Below are 18,799 nucleotides of genomic sequence, written 5' to 3'. Positions count from 1 at the left end.
ACACAGGGGATGAGTCGAGCGCCCTCTGTCTCTGTATCACAGACTCAGTAGATGAGTAGACCGCCTCCTGTCTCTGTATCACAGGCTCAAGGGATGAGTAGACCACCCCCTGTCTATTTATCACAGACTCAGGGAATGAGTAGACCGCCCCCTGTCTCTTTATCACACACTCGGGGGATGAGTAGACCGTCCCCTTCCTCTGTATCACGGACTCAGGGGATGAGTAGACCGCCCCCTGTCTCTGTATCACAGGCTCAGGGGATGAGTAGACTGTCCCCTTCCTCTGTTTCACAGACTCAGGGGATGAGTTGAACGCCCCCTGTCTCTGTATCATCGACTCAGGGGAAGAGTAGACCGCCCCCTGTCTTTGTATCACAGATTCAGGGGATGTGTTGACCGCCTCCTGCCTCTGTATCTCAGACTCAGGGGAAGAGTCGAACGCCCCCTGTCTCTGTATCATCGACTCAGGGGAAGAGTAGACCGACCCCTGTCTTTGTATCACAGATTCAGGGGATGAGTTGACCGCCTCCTGCCTCTGTATCACAGACTCAGGGGATGAGTAGACCGCGCCGTCTGTCTGCATCACAGACTCAGGGGATGAGTAGACCGCCGCCTGTCTCTGTGTCAAAGACTCAGGGGATGAGTACACCGCCCCCTGTTTCTGTATCATTGATTCAGGGGATGAGTAGACCGCCCCCTGTCTCTGTGTCACATACTCAGGGGATGAGTAGACTGCCCCCTGTCTCTTTATCACTGACCCAGGGGATGAGCAAACTACCCTATGTCTCTGCATCACAGATTCAGGGGATGAGTTGACCGCCTCCTGCCTCTGTATCTCAGACTCAGGGGAAGAGTCGAACGCCCCCTGTCTCTGTATCATCGACTCAGGGGAAGAGTAGACCGACCCCTGTCTTTGTATCACAGATTCAGGGGATGAGTTGACCGCCTCCTGCCTCTGTATCACAGTCACATGGGATGAGTAGACCGTCCAATGTCTTTGTAACACAGACTCAGGGAGAGTAGACCGCCTCCTGTCTCTATATCATTGATTCAGGGGATGAGTAGTCCGCCCCCTGTCTCTGCATCGCAGACTCAGGGAAAGAGTAGACCGCCCCCTGTCTCTCTATCATGGACACAGGGGATGAGTAGAGAGCCCTCTGTCTCTGTATCACAGACTCAGTAGATGAGTAGACCGCCTCCTGTCTCTGTATCACAGACTCAGGGGATGAGTAGACCGTCCCCTTTCTTTGAATCACAGACCTAGGGGATGAGTAAACTGCCCCTTGTCTCTTATCTCAGACTCAGGGGATGAGCAGACTGCCCCCTTTCTCTGTATCACAGACTCAGGGAATGTGTAGTCCGCCCCCTGTCTCTGTCTAACAAATTCGGGATGAGTAGACCGCCCCCTGTCTCTGTATCACAGACTCAGGGGATGAGTAGACCGCCCCTTTCCTCTGAATCACAGACCCAGGGGATGAGTAAACTGCCCCTTGTCTCTGTATCTCAGACTCAGGGGATGAGTAGACTGCCCCCTTTCTTTATATCACACACTCGGGGGATGAGTAGACCGCCCCCTGCCTCTGTATCACAGACTCAGGGAATGAGTAGACCGCCTCCTGTCTCTTTATCAAATACTCGGGGGATGAGGAGAACGCCACCTGTCTCTGTATCACAGACTCAGGGGATGAGTAGACCGCATCCTGTCACTGTATCACAGACTCAGGGGATGAATGGACCGCCCCCTGTCTCTGTATCACAGACTCAGGGGATGAGTAGACCGCCCCCTGTCTCTGTATCACAGACCCAGGGGATGAGTAGACCGCCCCCTTCCTCTGTATCACAGACCCAGGGGATGAGTAAACTGCCCCTTGTCTCTTTATCACACACTCGGGGGATGAGTAGACCGCCCCCTGTCTCTGTATCATTGATTCAGCGGATGAGCAGACCGCCCCCTGTCTCTGTATCATGCACTCGGGGGATGAGTAGACCGCCCATTGTCTCTGTGTCACAGACTCAGGGGATGAGTAGACCGCCCCCTGTCTATTTATCACTGACCAAGGGGATGAGCAAACTGCCCCTTGTCTCTGTATCTCAGATTCAGGGGATGAGTAGACCACTGCCTGTCTCTGTATCACAGACTCAGGGGATGAGTAGAAAGCCCCATGTCTCTGTATCACAGAGCCCGGGGATGAGTAGAGCGCCCCCTGTCTCTGTATCACACACTCGGGGGATGAGTACACCGCCCCCTGTCTCTGTGTCACAGACCCAGGGGATGAGTTGACCACCCCCTGTCTCTCTATCACAAACTCAGGGGATGAGTAGAGCGCCCCCTGTCTCTGTATCACAGAGCCCGGGGATGAGTAGACCGCCCCCTGTCTCTGTGTCACAGACTCAGGGGATGAGTAGACCGCCCCCTGTCTATTTATCACTGACCAAGGGGATGAGCAAACTGCCCCTTGTCTCTGTATCTCAGATTCAGGGGATGAGTAGACCACTGCCTGTCTCTGTATCACAGACTCAGGGGATGAGTAGACCGCCCCGTTTGTCTGGATCACAGACTCAGGGGATGAGTCGACCGCCCCATGTCTCTGTATCAAAGAGCCCGGGGATGAGCAGAGCGCCCCCTGTCTCTGTATCACACACTCGGGGGATGTGTGGACAGCCCCCTGTCTCTGCATCACAGACTCAGGGGATGAGTACACCACCCCCTGTTTCTGTATCATTGATTCAGCGGATGAGCAGACCGGCCCCTGTCTCTGTATCACAGACCCAGGGGATGAGCAAACTGCCCCTTGTCTGAGTATCTCAGATTCAGGGGATGAGTAGACCATCCCCTGTCTCAGTATCAGAGACTCAGGGGATGAGTAGACCGCCCCCTGTCTCTGTATCACAGACTCAGGGGATAAGTGCACCGCCCCCTGTTTCTGTCTCATTGATTCAGGGAATGAGAAGAACGCCCCCTGTCTCTGTATCACAAACTGAGGGGATAAGTAGACCGCCCCCTGTCTCTGTATCACAGACTCAGTGGATGAGTAGACCGTCCCCTGTCTTTGTCTCACACACTCAGTGGATGAGCAGACCGCCCCCTGTCTCTGTATCACAGACTCAGTGGATGAGTAGACCGTCCCCTGTCTTTGTCTCACACACTCAGTGGATGAGCAGACTGCCCCCTGTCTCTGTATCACAGACTCAGGAGATGAGTAGACCGCCGCCTGTCTCTGCATAACAGACTCAGGAGATGAGTAGACTGCCCCCTGTCTCTGTGTCACAGACTCAGGGGATGAGTAGACCACCCCTGTCTCTGTATCACAGACTCAGGAGATGAGTAGACCGCCCCCTGTCTCTGTATCACAGAGCCCGGGGATGAGTCGAGCGCCCCCTGTCTCTGTATCATACACTCGGGGGATGATTAGAACGCCTCCTGTCTCTGTATCACAGACTCAGGGGATGAGTACACCGTCCCCTGTCTCTCTTTCACAGACTCAGGGGATGAGTAGACTGCCCCCGGTCTCTGTGTCACAGACTCAGGGGATGAGTAGACCGCCCCTGTCTCTGTGTCACAGACTCAGGGGATGAGTAGACCGCCCCCTGTCTCTTTATCACTGACCCAGGAGATGTGTAGACCGCCCCCTGTCTCTGTATCACAGACTCAGGGGATGAGTAGACCGTCCCCTGTCTCTGTATTGCGAATTTATGGAATGAGCGGACGTCTGCCTGTCTCTGTATCACAAACTCAGGGGATGAGTAGACCGCCCCCTGTCTCTGTATCACAAACTGAGGGGATAAGTAGACCGCCCCCTGTCTCTGCATCATAAATTTAGGGGATGAGTAGACCGCCCCCTGTCTCTGTATCACAGACTCAGGGGATGAGTAGACCGCAACCTGTCTCTGTATCTCAGACTCAGGGGATGAGTAGACCGCCCCCTATCTCGGTATCATTGACTCAGGGGATGTGTAGACCGCCCCCGGTCTCTGTATCACAGACTCAGTGGATGAGTAGACCGTCACCTGTCCCTGTATCACAGACTCAGGGGATGAGTAGACCGCAACCTGTCTCTGTATCACAGACTCAGGGGATGAGTAGACAGCGCCGTCTGTCTGCATCACAGACTCAGGGGATGAGTAGACCGCCGCCTGTCTCTGTGTCAAAGACTCAGGGGATGAGTACACCGCCCCCTGTTTCTGTATCATTGATTCAGGGGATGAGTAGACCGCCCCCTGTCTCTGTGTCACAGACTCAGGGGATGAGTAGACCGCCCCCTGTCTCTTTATCACTGACCCAGGGGATGAGCAAACTACCCTTTGTCTCTGCATCACAGACTCAGGGGATGAGTAGACTGCCCCGTTTGTCTGCATCACAGACTCAGGGGATGAGTAGACCGCACCCTGTCTCTGTATCACACACTCGGGGATGAGTAGACCGCCCCCTGTCTCTGTAATACAGACTCAGGGGATGCGTAGACCACCCCCTGTCCCTGCATCACAGACTCAGGGGATGAGTAGACCGCACCCTGTCTCTGTATCACACACTCGGGGATGAGTAGACCGCCCCCTGTCTCTGTAATACAGACTCAGGGGATGCGTAGACCACCCCCTGTCCCTGCATCACAGACTCAGGGAATGAGTAGACAGCCTACTGTCTCTGCATCACAGACTCAGTGGATGAGTAGATCGCCCCCTGTCTCTGTGTCACAGACTCAGGGGATGAGTAGACTGCCCCCTGTCTCTTTATCACTGACCAAGGGGATGAGCAAACTGCCCCTTGTCTCTGTATCTCAGATTCAGGGGATGAGTAGACCGTCCTCTGTCTCTGTATCACAGACTCAGGGGATGAGTGCACCGCCCCCTGTTTCTGTATCATTGATTCAGGGGATGAGAAGAACACCCCCTGTCTCTGTGTCACAGACTCAGTGGATGAGTAGACCGCCCCCTGTCTCAGTATCACAATCTGAGGGGATAAGTAGACAGCCCCCTGTCTCTGTATCACAAATTTAGGGGATGAGTAGACCGTCCCCTGTCTCTGTATCACAATCTGAGGGGATAAGTAGACCGCCCCCTGTCTCTGTATCACAAATTTAGGGGATGAGTAGACCGTCCCCTGTCTCTGTATCGCGAACTTATGGAATAAGCAGACGGCTGCCTGTCTCTGTATCACAAACTCAGGGGATGAATCGACCGCCCCCTGTCTCTGTATCTCAGACTCAGGGGATGAGTGCACCGCCCCCTGTTTCTGTATCATTGATTCAGGGGATGAGTAGACCGTCCCCTGTCTCTGTATCCCTGACTCAGGGGATGAGTAGATCGCCCCATGTCTCTGTATCATAGACTCAGGGGATGAGTAGACTGCCCCCTGTCTCTGCATCACAGAGCCCGGGGATCAGTCGAGCGCCCCCTGTCTCTGTGTCAAAGACTCAGGGGATGAGTAGACCGCCCCCTGTCTCTGTATCACAAACTGAGGGGATAAGTAGACCGGCCCCTGTCTCTGCATCATAAATTTAGGGGATGAGTAGACCGCCCCCTGTCTCTGTATCACAGACTCAGGGGATGAGTAGACCGCAATCTGTCTCTGTATCTCAGACTCAGGGGATGAGTAGACCGCCCCCTATGTCGGTATCATTGACTCAGGGGATGTGTAGACCGCCCCCTGTCTCTGTATCACAGAATCAGTGGATGAGTAGACCGTCACCTGTCCCTGTATCACAGACTCAGGGGATGAGTCGACCGCAACCTGTCTCTGTATCACAGACTCAGGGGATGAGTAGACCGCGCCGTCTGTCTGCATCACAGACTCAGGGGATGAGTAGACCGCCGCCTGTCTCTGTGTCAAAGACTCAGGGGATGAGTACACCGCCCCCTGTTTCTGTATCATTGATTCAGGGGATGAGTAGACCGCCCCCTGTCTCTGTATCACAAACTCAGGGGATGAGTAGACCGCCCCCTGTCTCTTTATCACTGACCCAGGGGATGAGCAAACTACCCTTTGTCTCTGCATCACAGACTCAGGGGATGAGTAGACTGCCCCGTTTGTCTGCATCACAGACTCAGGGGATGAATAGACCGCACCCTGTCTCTGTATCACACACTCAGGGATGAGTAGACCGCCCCCTGTCTCTGTAATACAGACTCAGGGGATGCGTAGACCACCCCCTGTCCCTGCATCACAGACTCAGGGGATGAGTAGACCGCACCCTGTCTCTGTATCACACACTCGGGGATGAGTAGACCGCCCCCTGTCTCTGTAATACAGACTCAGGGGATGCGTAGACCACCCCCTGTCCCTGCATCACAGACTCAGGGGATGAGTAGACCGCCTACTGTCTCTGCATCACAGACTCAGTGGATGAGTAGATCGCCCCCTGTCTCTGTGTCACAGACTCAGGGGATGAGTAGACTGCCCCCTGTCTCTTTATCACTGACCAAGGGGATGAGCAAACTGCCCCTTGTCTCTGTATCTCAGATTCAGGGGATGAGTAGACCGTCCTCTGTCTCTGTATCACAGACTCAGGGGATGAGTGCACCGCCCCCTGTTTCTGTATCATTGATTCAGGGGATGAGAAGAACACCCCCTGTCTCTGTGTCACAGACTCAGGGGATGAGTAGACCGCCCCCTGTCTCAGTATCACAATCTGAGGGGATAAGTAGACAGCCCCCTGTCTCTGTATCACAAATTTAGGGGATGAGTAGACCGTCCCCTGTCTCTGTATCACAATCTGAGGGGATAAGTAGACCGCCCCCTGTCTCTGTATCACAAATTTAGGGGATGAGTAGACCGTCCCCTGTCTCTGTATCGCGAACGTATGGAATAAGCAGACGGCTGCCTGTCTCTGTATCACAAACTCAGGGGATGAATCGACCGCCCCCTGTCTCTGTATCTCAGACTCAGGGGATGAGTGCACCGCCCCCTGTTTCTGTATCATTGATTCAGGGGATGAGTGCACCGCCCCCTGTTTCTGTATCATTGATTCAGGGGATGAGTAGACCGTCCCCTGTCTCTGTATCCCAGACTCAGGGGATGAGTAGATCGCCCCATGTCTCTGTATCATAGACTCAGGGGATGAGTAGACTGCCCCCTGTCTCTGCATCACAGAGCCCGGGGATGAGTCGAGCGCCCCCTGTCTCTGTGTCAAAGACTCAGGGGATGAGTAGACCGCCCCCTGTCTCTGTATCACAAACTGAGGGGATCAGTAGACCGCCCCCTGTCTCTGCATCATAAATTTAGGGGATGAGTAGACCGCCCCCTGTCTCTGTATCACAGACTCAGGGGATGAGTAGACCGCAACCTGTCTCTGTATCTCAGACTCAGGGGATGAGTAGACCGCCCCCTATCTCGGTATCATTGACTCAGGGGATGTGTAGACCGTCACCTGTCCCTGTATCACAGACTCAGGGGATGAGTCGACCGCAACCTGTCTCTGTATCACAGACTCAGGGGATGAGTAGACCGCGCCGTCTGTCTGCATCACAGACTCAGGGGATGAGTAGACCGCCGCCTGTCTCTGTGTCAAAGACTCAGGGGATGAGTACACTGCCCCCTGTTTCTGTATCATTGATTCAGGGGATGAGTAGACCGCCCCCTGTCTCTGTGTCACAGACTCAGGGGATGAGTAGACCGCCCCCTGTCTCTTTATCACTGACCCAGGGGATGAGCAAACTACCCTTTGTCTCTGCATCACAGACTCAGGGGATGAGTAGACTGCCCCGTTTGTCTGCATCACAGACTCAGGGGATGAGTAGACCGCACCCTGTCTCTGTATCACACACTCGGGGATGAGTAGACCGCCCCCTGTCTCTGTAATACAGACTCAGGGGATGCGTAGACCACCCCCTGTCCCTGCATCACAGACTCAGGGGATGAGTAGACCGCACCCTGTCTCTGTATCACACACTCGGGGATGAGTAGACCGCCCCCTGTCTCTGTAATACAGACTCAGGGGATGCGTAGACCACCCCCTGTCCCTGCATCACAGACTCAGGGAATGAGTAGACCGCCTACTGTCTCTGCATCACAGACTCAGTGGATGAGTAGATCGCCCCCTGTCTCTGTGTCACAGACTCAGGGGATGAGTAGACTGCCCCCTGTCTCTTTATCACTGACCAAGGGGATGAGCAAACTGCCCCTTGTCTCTGTATCTCAGATTCAGGGGATGAGTAGACCGTCCTCTGTCTCTGTATCACAGACTCAGGGGATGAGTGCACCGCCCCCTGTTTCTGTATCATTGATTCAGGGGATGAGAAGAACACCCCCTGTCTCTGTGTCACAGACTCAGTGGATGAGTAGACCGCCCCCTGTCTCAGTATCACAATCTGAGGGGATAAGTAGACAGCCCCCTGTCTCTGTATCACAAATTTAGGGGATGAGTAGACCGTCCCCTGTCTCTGTATCACAATCTGAGGGGATAAGTAGACCGCCCCCTGTCTCTGCATCACAAATTTAGGGGATGAGTAGACCGTCCCCTGTCTCTGTATCGCGAACTTATGGAATAAGCAGACGGCTGCCTGTCTCTGTATCACAAACTCAGGGGATGAATCGACCGCCCCCTGTCTCTGTATCTCAGACTCAGGGGATGAGTGCACCGCCCCCTGTTTCTGTATCATTGATTCAGGGGATGAGTAGACCGTCCCCTGTCACTGTATCCCTGACTCAGGGGATGAGTAGATCGCCCCATGTCTCTGTATCATAGACTCAGGGGATGAGTAGACTGCCCCCTGTCTCTGCATCACAGAGCCCGGGGATGAGTCGAGCGCCCCCTGTCTCTGTGTCAAAGACTCAGGGGATGAGTAGACCGCCCCCTGTCTCTGTATCACAAACTGAGGGGATAAGTAGACCGGCCCCTGTCTCTGCATCATAAATTTAGGGGATGAGTAGACCGCCCCCTGTCTCTGTATCACAGACTCAGGGGATGAGTAGACCGCAACCTGTCTCTGTATCTCAGACTCAGGGGATGAGTAGACCGCCCCCTATGTCGGTATCATTGACTCAGGGGATGTGTAGACCGCCCCCTGTCTCTGTATCACAGACTCAGTGGATGAGTAGACCGTCACCTGTCCCTGTATCACAGACTCAGGGGATGAGTCGACCGCAACCTGTCTCTGTATCACAGACTCAGGGGATGAGTAGACCGCGCCGTCTGTCTGCATCACAGACTCAGGGGATGAGTAGACCGCCACCTGTCTCTGTGTCAAAGACTCAGGGGATGAGTACACCGCCCCCTGTTTCTGTATCATTGATTCAGGGGATGAGTAGACCGCCCCCTGTCTCTGTATCACAAACTCAGGGGATGAGTAGACCGCCCCCTGTCTCTTTATCACTGACCCAGGGGATGAGCAAACTACCCTTTGTCTCTGCATCACAGACTCAGGGGATGAGTAGACTGCCCCGTTTGTCTGCATCACAGACTCAGGGGATGAATAGACCGCACCCTGTCTCTGTATCACACACTCGGGGATGAGTAGACCGCCCCCTGTCTCTGTAATACAGACTCAGGGGATGCGTAGACCACCCCCTGTCCCTGCATCACAGACTCAGGGGATGAGTAGACCGCACCCTGTCTCTGTATCACACACTCGGGGATGAGTAGACCGCCCCCTGTCTCTGTAATACAGACTCAGGGGATGCGTAGACCACCCCCTGTCCCTGCATCACAGACTCAGGGGATGAGTAGACCGCCTACTGTCTCTGCATCACAGACTCAGTGGATGAGTAGATCGCCCCCTGTCTCTGTGTCACAGACTCAGGGGATGAGTAGACTGCCCCCTGTCTCTTTATCACTGACCAAGGGGATGAGCAAACTGCCCCTTGTCTCTGTATCTCAGATTCACGGGATGAGTAGACCGTCCTCTGTCTCTGTATCACAGACTCAGGGGATGAGTGCACCGCCCCCTGTTTCTGTATCATTGATTCAGGGGATGAGAAGAACACCCCCTGTCTCTGTGTCACAGACTCAGGGGATGAGTAGACCGCCCCCTGTCTCAGTATCACAATCTGAGGGGATAAGTAGACAGCCCCCTGTCTCTGTATCACAAATTTAGGGGATGAGTAGACCGTCCCCTGTCTCTGTATCACAATCTGAGGGGATAAGTAGACCGCCCCCTGTCTCTGTATCACAAATTTAGGGGATGAGTAGACCGTCCCCTGTCTCTGTATCGCGAACTTATGGAATAAGCAGACGGCTGCCTGTCTCTGTATCACAAACTCAGGGGATGAATCGACCGCCCCCTGTCTCTGTATCTCAGACTCAGGGGATGACCAGACCGGCCCCTGTCTCTGTATCACAGACTCAGGGGATGAGTGCACCGCCCCCTGTTTCTGTATCATTGATTCAGGGGATGAGTAGACCGTCCCCTGTCTCTGTATCCCAGACTCAGGGGATGAGTAGATCGCCCCATGTCTCTGTATCATAGACTCAGGGGATGAGTAGACTGCCCCCTGTCTCTGCATCACAGAGCCCGGGGATGAGTCGAGCGCCCCCTGTCTCTGTGTCAAAGACTCAGGGGATGAGTAGACCGCCCCCTGTCTCTGTATCACAAACTGAGGGGATAAGTAGACCGCCCCCTGTCTCTGCATCATAAATTTAGGGGATGAGTAGACCGCCCCCTGTCTCTGTATCACAGACTCAGGGGATGAGTAGACCGCAACCTGTCTCTGTATCTCAGACTCAGGGGATGAGTAGACCGCCCCCTATCTCGGTATCATTGACTCAGGGGATGTGTAGACCGTCACCTGTCCCTGTATCACAGACTCAGGGGATGAGTCGACCGCAACCTGTCTCTGTATCACAGACTCAGGGGATGAGTAGACCGCGCCGTCTGTCTGCATCACAGACTCAGGGGATGAGTAGACCGCCGCCTGTCTCTGTGTCAAAGACTCAGGGGATGAGTACACTGCCCCCTGTTTCTGTATCATTGATTCAGGGGATGAGTAGACCGCCCCCTGTCTCTGTGTCACAGACTCAGGGGATGAGTAGACCGCCCCCTGTCTCTTTATCACTGACCCAGGGGATGAGCAAACTACCCTTTGTCTCTGCATCACAGACTCAGGGGATGAGTAGACTGCCCCGTTTGTCTGCATCACAGACTCAGGGGATGAATAGACCGCACCCTGTCTCTGTATCACACACTCGGGGATGAGTAGACCGCCCCCTGTCTCTGTAATACAGACTCAGGGGATGCGTAGACCACCCCCTGTCCCTGCATCACAGACTCAGGGGATGAGTAGACCGCACCCTGTCTCTGTATCACACACTCGGGGATGAGTAGACCGCCCCCTGTCTCTGTAATACAGACTCAGGGGATGCGTAGACCACCCCCTGTCCCTGCATCACAGACTCAGGGGATGAGTAGACCGCCTACTGTCTCTGCATCACAGACTCAGTGGATGAGTAGATCGCCCCCTGTCTCTGTGTCACAGACTCAGGGGATGAGTAGACTGCCCCCTGTCTCTTTATCACTGACCAAGGGGATGAGCAAACTGCCCCTTGTCTCTGTATCTCAGATTCAGGGGATGAGTAGACCGTCCTCTGTCTCTGTATCACAGACTCAGTGGATGAGTAGATCGCCCCCTGTCTCTGAGTCACTGACTCAGGGGATGAGTAGACCGCCCCCTGTCTCTATATCACTGACCCAGGGGATGATCAAACTGCCCCTTGTCTCTGTATCCCAGATTCAGGGTATGAGTAGACCACTGCCTGTCTCTGTATCACAGACACAGGGGATGAGTAGACCGCCCCGTTTGTCTGCATCACAGACTCAGGGGATGAGTAGACCGCCCCCTGTTTCTGTATCATTGATTCAGGGGATGAGTAGAGCGCCCCCTTTCTCTGTATCACATACTCTGGGATGAGTAGACCGCCCCCTGTCTCTGTATCACAGAATCAGGGAATGAGTTAACCGCCCGCTATCTCTGCATCACAGACACAGGGGATGAGTAGACCGCCCCCTGTCTCTGTATCATAGATTCAGGGGATGAGTAGACTGCCCCCTGCCTCTGTGTCACAGTTTTAGGGGATGTGTAGAGCGCCGCCTGTCTCTGTATCACAGACTCAGGGGATGAGTAGACCGCGCCGTCTGTCTGCATCACAGACTCAGGGGATGAGTAGACCGCCCCCTGTCTCTCTGTCACAGATTCAGGGGATGAGCAAACTGCCCTTTGTCTCTGTATCTCAGATTCAGGGGATGAGTAGACCACTGCCTGTCTCTGTATCACAGACTCAGGGGATGAGTAGACCACTGCCTGTCTCTGTATCACAGACTCAGGGGATGAGTAGACCGCCCCCTGTCTCTGTATGAAAGAGCCCGGGGATGAGTAGAGCGCCCCCTGTCTCTGTATCACACACTCGGGGACGAGTAGACCGCCCCCTGTCTCTGTAATACAGACTCAGGGGATGAGTCGACCACCCCCTGTCCCTGAATCACAGACTCAGGGGATGAGTCGACCGCCCCCTGTTTCTGTATCATTGATTCAGGGGATGAGTAGACCGCCCCCTTTCTCTATGTCACAGACTCAGGGGATGAGTAGACCACCCCATGTCTCTGTATCACAGACTCAGGGGATGAGTAGACCACGGCCTGTCTCTGTATCACACACTCGGGGGATGAGTAGACCGCCCCCTGTCTCTTTATCACTGACCCAGGGGATGAGCAAACTGCCCCTTGTCTCTGTCTCCCAGATTCAGGGGATGAGTAGACCACGGCCTGTCTCTGTATCACAGACTCAGGGGATGAGTAGACCGCCCCGTTTGTCTGCATCACAGACTCAGGGGATGAGTAGACCGCCCCATGTCTCTGTATCACAGAGCCCGGGGATGAGTAGAGCGCCCCCTGTCTCTGTATCACAGAGCCCGGGGATGAGTAGACCGCCCCCTGTCTCTGTATCATGCACTCGGGGGATGAGTAGACCGCCCCCTGTCTCTGTGTCACAGACTCAGGGGATGAGTAGACCGCCCCCTGTCTTTGTGTCACAGACTCAGGGGATGAGCAGACCGCCTGCTGTCAATTTATCACTGACCAAGGGGATGAGCAAACTGCCCCTTGTCTCTGTATCTCAGATTCAGGGGATGAGTAGACCACTGCCTGTCTCTGTATCACAGACTCAGGGGATGAGTAGACCGCCCCGTTTGTCTGCATCACAGACTCCGGGGATGACTAGACCGCCCCATGTCTCTGTATCAAAGAGCCCGGGGATGAGCAGAGCGCCCCCTGTCTCTGCATCACACACTCGGGGGATGTGTGGACAGCCCCTTGTCTCTGTATCACAGACTCAGGGGATGAGTACACCGCCCCCTGTTTCTGTATCATTGATTCAGCGGATGAGCAGACCGGCCCCTGTCTCTGTATCACAGACCCAGGGGATGAGCAAACTGCCCCTTGTCTCTGTATCTCAGATTCAGGGGATGAGTAGACCATCCCCTGTCTCAGTATCAGAGACTCAGGGGATGAGTAGACCGCCCCCTGTCTCTGTATCACAGACTCAGGGGACGAGTGCACCGCCCCCTGTTTCTGTATCATTGATTCAGGGGATGAGAAGAACGCCCCCAGTCTCTGTATCACAAACTGAGGGGATAAGTAGACCGCCCCCTGTCTCTGTATCACAGACTCAGGAGATGAGTGCACCGCCCCCTGTCTCTGTATCACAAATTTAGGGGATGAGTAGACCGCCCCCTGTCTCTGTATCACAGACTCAGTGGATGAGTAGACCGTCCCCTGTCTTTGTATCACACACTCAGTGGATGAGCAGACTGCCCCCTGTTTCTGTATCATTGATTCAGGGGATGAGTAGATCGCCCCCTGTCTCTGTATCACAGACTCAGGGTTGGAGTAGACCGCCTCCTGTCCCTGTATCACAGACTCAGGGGATGAGGAGACCGCCCCCTGTCTCTGAATCACAGACTCAGGGGATGAGTAGACCGCCCCATGTCTCTGTATCATAGACTCAGGGGATGAGTAGACCGCCCCCTGTCTCTGTATCACAGACTCAGGGGATGAGTAGACCGCCCCATGTCTCTGTATCATAGACTCAGGGGATGAGTAGACCGCCCCCTGTCTCTGAATCACAGACTCAGGGGATGAGTAGACCGCCCCATGTCTCTGTATCATGGACTCAGGGGATGAGTAGACCGCCCCCTGTCTCTGAATCACAGACTCAGGGGATGAGTAGACCGCCCCATGTCTCTGTATCACAGACTCAGGGGATGAGTAGACCGCCCCCTGTCTCTGTATCAAACACTCGGGGGATGAGTAGACCGCCCCCTGTCTCTGTATCAAACACTCGGGGGATGAGTAGACCGCCCCCTGTTTCTGTATCATTGATTCAGGGGATGGGTAGACCTCCCCCTGCCTCTGTGTCACAGACTCAGGGGATGAGTAGACCGCCCCATGTCTCTGTATCACAGACTCAGGGGATGAGTAGACCACTGCCTGTCTCTGTATCACAGACTCAGGTGATGAGTACACCGCCCCCTGTCTCTGTATCACAGACTCAGGGGATGAGTAAACTGCCCCTTGTCTCTGTATCTCAGTTTCAGGGGATGAGTAGACCACTGCCTGTCTCTGTATCACAGACTCAGGGGATGAGTAGACCGCCCCGTTTGTCTGCATCACAGACTCAGGGGATGAGTAGACCGCCCCATGTCTCTGTATCACACACTCGGGGGATGAGTACACCGCCCCCTGTCTCTGTGTCACAGACTCAGGGGATGAGTAAACTGCCCCTTGTCTCTGTATCTCATGTTAAGGGGATGAGTAGACCACTGCCTGTCTCTGTATCACAGACTCAGGGGATGAGTAGACCGCCCCATGTCTCTGAATCACACACTCGGGGGATGAGTAGACCGCCCCCTATCTCTGCATCACAGACTCAGGGGATGAGTAGTCCGCCCCCTGTCTCTGTGTCACTGACTCAGGGGATGAGTAGACCGCCCCCTGTCTCTGTATCACAGACCCAGGGGATGAGCAAACCGCCCCCTGTCTCAGTATCAGAGACTCCGGGGATGAGTAGACCGCCCCCTGTCTCTGTATCACAGACTCAGGGGGTGAGTGCACCGCCCCCTGTTTCTGTATCATTGAATCAGGGGATGAGTAGACCGCCCCCTGTCTCTGTGTCACAGACTCAGGGGATGAGTAGACCGCACCATGTCTCTGTATCATAGACTCAGGGGATGAGTAGACCGCCCCCTGTCTCTGCATCACAGACTCAGGAGATGATTAGACCGCCCCCTGTCTCTTTATCACTGACCCAGGGGATGAGCAAACTGCCCCTTGTCTCTGTATCCCAGATTCAGGGGATGAGTAGACCACTGCCTGTCTCTGTATCACAGACTCAGGGGATGAGTAGACCGGCCCGTTTGTCTGCATCACAGACTCAGGGGATGAGTAGACCGCCCCCTGTTTCTGTATCATTGATTCAGGGGATGAGTAGACCGCCCCCTATCTCTGTGTCAGACTCAGGGGATGAGTACAGCGCCCCCTTTCTCTGTATCACACACTCTGGGATGAGTAGACCGCCCCCTGTCTCTGTATCACAGAATCAGGGAATGAGTTAACCGCCCGCTATCTCTGTATCACAGACACAGGGGATGAGTAGACCGCCCCCTGTCCCTGTATCACAGACTCAGGGGATGAGTAGACCGCCCCCTGTCTCTGTATCATAGATTCAGGGGATGAGTAGACTGCCCCTTGCCTCTGTGTCACAGTTTTAGGGGATGTGTAGAGCGCCGCCTGTCTCTGTATCACAGACTCAGGGGATGAGTAGACCGCGCCGTCTGTCTGCATCACAGACTCAGGGGATGAGTAGACCGCCCCCTGTCTCTCTGTCACAGATTCAGGGGATGAGCAAACTGCCCTTTGTCTCTGTATCTCAGATTCAGGGGATGAGTAGACCACTGCCTGTCTCTGTATCACAGACTCAGGGGATGAGTAGACCGCCCCCTGTCTCTGTGTGACAGAGCCCGGGGATGAGTAGAGCGCCCCCTGTCTCTGTATCACACACTCGGGGATGAGTAGACCGCCCCCTGTCTCTGTAATACAGACTCAGGGGATGAGTCGACCGCCCCCTGTTTCTGTATCATTGATTCAGGGGATGAGTAGACCGCCCCCTTTCTCTATGTCACAGACTCAGGGGATGAGTAGACCACCCCATGTCTCTGTATCACAGACTCAGGGGATGAGTAGACCACGGCCTGTCTCTGTATCACACACTCGGGGGATGAGTAGACCGCCCCCTGTCTCTTTATCACTGACCCAGGGGATGAGCAAACTGCCCCTTGTCTCTGTCTCCCAGATTCAGGGGATGAGTAGACCACGGCCTGTCTCTGTATCACAGACTCAGGGGATGAGTAGACCGCCCCGTTTGTCTGCATCACAGACTCAGGGGATGAGTAGACCGCCCCCTGTCTCTCTGTCACAGATTCAGGGGATGAGCAAACTGCCCTTTGTCTCTGTATCTCAGATTCAGGGGATGAGTAGACCACTGCCTGTCTCTGTATCACAGACTCAGGGGATGAGTAGACCGCCCCCTGTCTCTGTGTGACAGAGCCCGGGGATGAGTAGAGCGCCCCCTGTCTCTGTATCACACACTCGGGGATGAGTAGACCGCCCCCTGTCTCTGTAATACAGACTCAGGGGATGAGTCGACCACCCCCTGTCCCTGCATCACAGACTCAGGGGATGAGTAGACCGCCCCCTGTTTCTGTATCATTGATTCAGGGGATGAGTAGACCGCCCCCTTTCTCTATGTCACAGACTCAGGGGATGAGTAGACCACCCCATGTCTCTGTATCACAGACTCAGGGGATGAGTAGACCACGGCCTGTCTCTGTATCACACACTCGGGGGATGAGTAGACCGCCCCCTGTCTCTTTATCACTGACCCAGGGGATGAGCAAACTGCCCCTTGTCTCTGTCTCCCAGATTCAGGGGATGAGTAGACCACGGCCTGTCTCTGTATCACAGACTCAGGGGATGAGTAGACCGCCCCGTTTGTCTGCATCACAGACTCAGGGGATGAGTAGAGCGCCCCCTGTCTCTGTATCACAGAGCCCGGGGATGAGTAGACCGCCCCCTGTCTCTGTATCATGCACTCGGGGGATGAGTAGACCGCCCCCTGTCTCTGTGTCACAGACTCAGGGGATGAGTAGACCGCCCCCTGTCTATTTATCACTGACCAAGGGGATGAGCAAACTGCCCCTTGTCTCTGTATCTCAGATTCAGGGGATGAGTAGACCACTGCCAGTCTCTGTATCACAGACTCAGGGGATGAGTAGAAAGCCCCATGTCTCTGTATCACAGAGCCCGGGGATGAGTAGAGCGCCCCCTGTCTCTGTATCACACACTCGGGGGATGAGTACACCGCCCCCTGTCTCTGTGTCACAGACCCAGGGGATGAGTTGACCACCCCCTGTCTCTCTATCACAAACTCAGGGGATGAGTAGAGCGCCCCCTGTCTCTGTATCACAGAGCCCGGGGATGAGTAGACCGCCCCCTGTCTCTGTATCATGCACTCGGGGGATGAGTAGACCGCCCCCTGTCTCTGTATCACAGACTCAGGGGATGAGTAGACCGCCCCCTGTCTCTGTGTCACAGACTCAGGGGATGAGTAGACCGCCCCCTGTCTATTTATCACTGACCAAGGGGATGAGCAAACTGCCCCTTGTCTCTGTATCTCAGATTCAGGGGATGAGTAGACCACTGCCTGTCTCTGTATCACAGACTCAGGGGATGAGTAGACCGCCCCGTTTGTCTGGATCACAGACTCAGGGGATGAGTCGACCGCCCCATGTCTCTGTATCAAAGAGCCCGGGGATGAGCAGAGCGCCCCCTGTCTCTGTATCACACACTCGGGGGATGTGTGGACAGCCCCCTGTCTCTGCATCACAGACTCAGGGGATGAGTACACCACCCCCTGTTTCTGTATCATTGATTCAGCGGATGAGCAGACCGGCCCCTGTCTCTGTATCACAGACCCAGGGGATGAGCAAACTGCCCCTTGTCTGAGTATCTCAGATTCAGGGGATGAGTAGACCATCCCCTGTCTCAGTATCAGAGACTCAGGGGATGAGTAGACCGCCCCCTGTCTCTGTATCACAGACTCAGGGGATGAGTGCACCGCCCCCTGTTTCTGTCTCATTGATTCAGGGAATGAGAAGAACGCCCCCTGTCTCTGTATCACAAACTGAGGGGATAAGTAGACCGCCCCCTGTCTCTGTATCACAGACTCAGGAGATGAGTGCACCGCCCCCTGTCTCTGTATCACAAATTTAGGGGATGAGTAGACCGCCCCCTGTCTCTGTATCACAGACTCAGTGGATGAGTAGACCGTCCCCTGTCTTTGTCTCACACACTCAGTGGATGAGCAGACTGCCCCCTGTCTCTGCATCACAGACTCAGGGGATGAGTAGACCGCCCCCTGTCTCTGTATCACAGACTCAGGAGATGAGTGCACCGCCCCCTGTCTCTGTATCACAAATTTAGGGGATGAGTAGACCGCCCCCTGTCTCTGTATCACAGACTCAGTGGATGAGTAGACCGTCCCCTGTCTTTGTCTCACACACTCAGTGGATGAGCAGACCGCCCCCTGTCTCTGTATCACAGACTCAGTGGATGAGTAGACCGTCCCCTGTCTTTGTCTCACACACTCAGTGGATGAGCAGACTGCCCCCTGTCTCTGTATCACAGACTCAGGAGATGAGTAGACCGCCGCCTGTCTCTGCATAACAGACTCAGGAGATGAGTAGACTGCCCCCTGTCTCTGTGTCACAGACTCAGGGGATGAGTAGACCGCCCCTGTCTCTGTATCACAGACTCAGGA

Source organism: Heterodontus francisci, unplaced genomic scaffold (assembly GCF_036365525.1).
Source record: "Heterodontus francisci isolate sHetFra1 unplaced genomic scaffold, sHetFra1.hap1 HAP1_SCAFFOLD_78_2, whole genome shotgun sequence".
NCBI classification, from domain to species: Eukaryota; Metazoa; Chordata; class Chondrichthyes; order Heterodontiformes; family Heterodontidae; genus Heterodontus; species Heterodontus francisci.
This window is presented reverse-complemented; position numbering follows the sequence as displayed.